The sequence below is a fragment of the Rhea americana genome, unplaced genomic scaffold (assembly GCF_003343005.1).
Source record: "Rhea americana isolate MKP2758 unplaced genomic scaffold, rheAme1 scaffold_234, whole genome shotgun sequence".
NCBI lineage: Eukaryota > Metazoa > Chordata > Aves > Rheiformes > Rheidae > Rhea > Rhea americana.
Genome location: NW_028186351.1, coordinates 259,336 through 262,216, shown reverse-complemented (window position 1 = coordinate 262,216; position 2,881 = coordinate 259,336). Strand labels below are relative to the sequence as shown.

Genomic DNA, 2,881 nt, shown 5'->3' with positions numbered 1-2,881 from the left:
TGAGTGTGGATGTGAAAACCGAGCTCCGTGTTTGAGTTGCCTGATAGAAGTCCAGTACAAAAATCAGACAGGTTGTAGGGAGCAACTTCTTGTGGCCAAAGCTAATTTATCTCACGCGTGCTGTTTTTGTGGCTGCAGTGTGTTGGTTGCAATGGGGTGAGTGGTTATGAGCACCGACTAGCTTCTCGCGACTTAGGGCTGTTTTCTCTTTACCTCAACCCTGCTGTTTGTCMGGCCCTGCTTATTGGTACGTTTTAATGCTGCTCTTTTATTTCCTGGGATTTTAGGATAATGGGAGGGGAGTTAGCCTTTAGGCAGGTTATKTAAAACTGTAGACGCTGTTGTAAATAAATTCTAGATGCCAACTTTATCTCCAGTGCTTGGCTTGAAATGTTGTTTTCTTTTGCAGAAGAAGAGGGGCTAGCTCTCGCTTGTGCCTCTCTTCTGTCTTCATGCAGAGCTCTAAGTCTAAACATTAATTTAGGTGTGATGGGAATAATGAATGAATTTGGGGCTAAAGCCTCAGTGTAATCCTCTTGTCCTCTTCCATATGAGCAGTGATGTTTTTGGAGAGGTGGAAAGTGCAGCAGACTGCAAGCCTGATCCTAGGAGATAAGTAATAAAAGCAGATTCTCGCTGGGTGGTGATGGATGCAGCGGCTCCGTGTAGGGTGTCCTGAGCGCGTTTGTGTCCGCTCTCCCATGTGAGACCATGCCTAGCCCCTGTGCAGGAGGGTGATGGAAAGGGTTTTGGAAGGGCCTGAGTTCCCTTACTGGAATTGTGAGATTTGAATATCAGGAAAACATAGTTAAATTGGGTCAAAACCAAACCGTTGTGTCACAGCAGTTATTTTGGACCCTCTAGCAACGCGTCTTAGTGCTGGCTGCCATCCTGAGGTGGAGGAGATGAAAAAGAGARCATTGGGAGTTGAAGAATGAGATATGAGACTGAGGGGAAAAATGGCCAAGTGTGTACTCACCAATGGATGATGGATACCGAAAACGAAACTTTGATGCTTGGAACCAATTAGCAGTAAAAGCAAAGAGAGATTCTACCAAACTTAGTCTTTCTGATTTGTAGCACAAACTGTTCTATGGGTGAGGGATATTTCCAGTATCTTTCTGTAAGAAGGGAGAAGTATATCTGCAATAGTTTGATGGGGAAACTGGTAAATCCCTGTGTTGAGCATCCCTTTGAGTGAAAARGATGTAATGGTTATGTTATCAGCAGATGTATTGTATTTTGTCCAGACTGTATGTTTGTTATTGCAAAAGTTGTGTTGCCACCATGATGGTTAGATTTATCTTTCAAGTTTAACTACTTCTCTTTTTCAGTTTAGTTTCTAAATTTGGCAGATTACTTTCCAGAGGAGAGTTCAATTTGTCAGCAAAATACTTTACCTCCTCGGAATGCATGCTTTATTTTTAGCTTTAGCATCCTTTGGCTTGTCTGTGTGATCTATATCTTTTTGATTGAATCGGGGTAAGTGGTAGAATAAAAACAAGGTATATCTAAGCAAATGGAGGCAGAACCTGATGCACACAGGATTTGATAATGCTATTTATGCCTTTAGCTTTTAAACAAAACGAAGTACTTGCTTATGTCCAGGTGTCTCGCTTAAATCAGCAGCAGAGTTTATTCTTGAACACTGTCAGTGAGATCAAAGCTCTTCTGCGTGTCTGGCCGGTAGCAGGGAGGTGCAGAGCTGAGGTCCTGGTGGCAGAGGAGACAATCCCAGCTGGTCCCTGCAGTCACTGCTGTTAAATGTTGTGCAACTCATTTGCCTCTTTGCAACAGGGTTTGCAGAGAACTGGAGTCCAGGAAGGCTCAAGAGCTTGATGGGGTGAAGAGCAGGAAGCTCGACTCCCTTTTCTCCATCAATGCCGGAGCTCCCAGGAGAGAATATATTCAGCATAACATCACTTTTCAGCTGAGGTAATATAGGATTGGAATGTTTAAGGACTCTTTTAAGGCAAATCTGTAGGAAACGGGCCAGTCCCATTAGATGTATTTTGTTATCTTTTGAAGAGCAAGAGGCCCTTGCCTGGTCAGCTGTCCTTCCCATGGCATCATGCAGTTGTATTGAAAGAGAGCTTACTGCTGCCTGTGCTCGCTCAGCTGAGAGAACAGAACTGGCAAGATCTGAGACAGAATAATGAGTTTTTTGAGAAAAACATCATCGTAACTCTGATTTATAATTCTTGTTATACTTGAGCTAAAGGAGGGATCTTGGGACCCAAGATATTTTTTGTTTCTCCTTGTTTTATAAATCACAATGTTTATAAACTACGTCTGGAAAATGCTGATGCTTCTGTGTGGATATGAGCTTTTGTTGATTGTTTTTAAGAATGTTTTGGGAATTTGTGTTATACCTTTTTAAGCAGAGAATTAGGTTGTACAGTCATAGTAAAGAAAATATGGCCTTCTAGACACTTGGGTAGATGCTGTCAATGAAGCACTGAAGCACACATATGGCTTTAAGCATACAGAGAATCCTTTAGGGTGTCAAATGCATCTAAGCATATATCTAAATGCGCTATTGGAATGAGCCTTATAGAATAGCAATATTGCCAGTCAGATTTGTGAATATTTTTCTTCTACCCACTCTTCATAACTATAATATTAATACTATACTAAATACACAATAATACATGAATATCTGTACTTCCTGAAACTTTTGTTGGGAAAGGTGGGAGGCAAAATGGTTTATAAGTGTAGGTGTATAAACTATGTTTTTTTCATAGTATCTGAAGAAGTACTTTTCTAGGTTTTTTGTTTATTTAGTTTCTTGACTAAACACTTCACTTCTCAGAGTTAGATAACTTTCTAAGAAGAGTCATTCTGATCTAACCTTTTCTGCAACAGGGGTAAGAGGTTTTTG

The 2,881-nt window shown here is 41.0% G+C and overlaps 1 protein-coding gene across 1 annotated transcript in view; it reads left to right on the top strand.

Moving 5' to 3' along the window:
• Window positions 1–1,797: 1,797 nt before the first annotated feature.
• The window catches only part of LOC146595188 (lethal(3)malignant brain tumor-like protein 4), a 48,554-nt gene continuing 47,470 nt past the window's right edge, over window positions 1,798–2,881 (top strand). The window contains exon 1 of the mRNA XM_085306209.1: window positions 1,798–1,935. The gene's annotated coding sequence lies outside the window, so the exon portion shown is untranslated. The remainder of the gene's footprint in view (window positions 1,936–2,881) is intronic.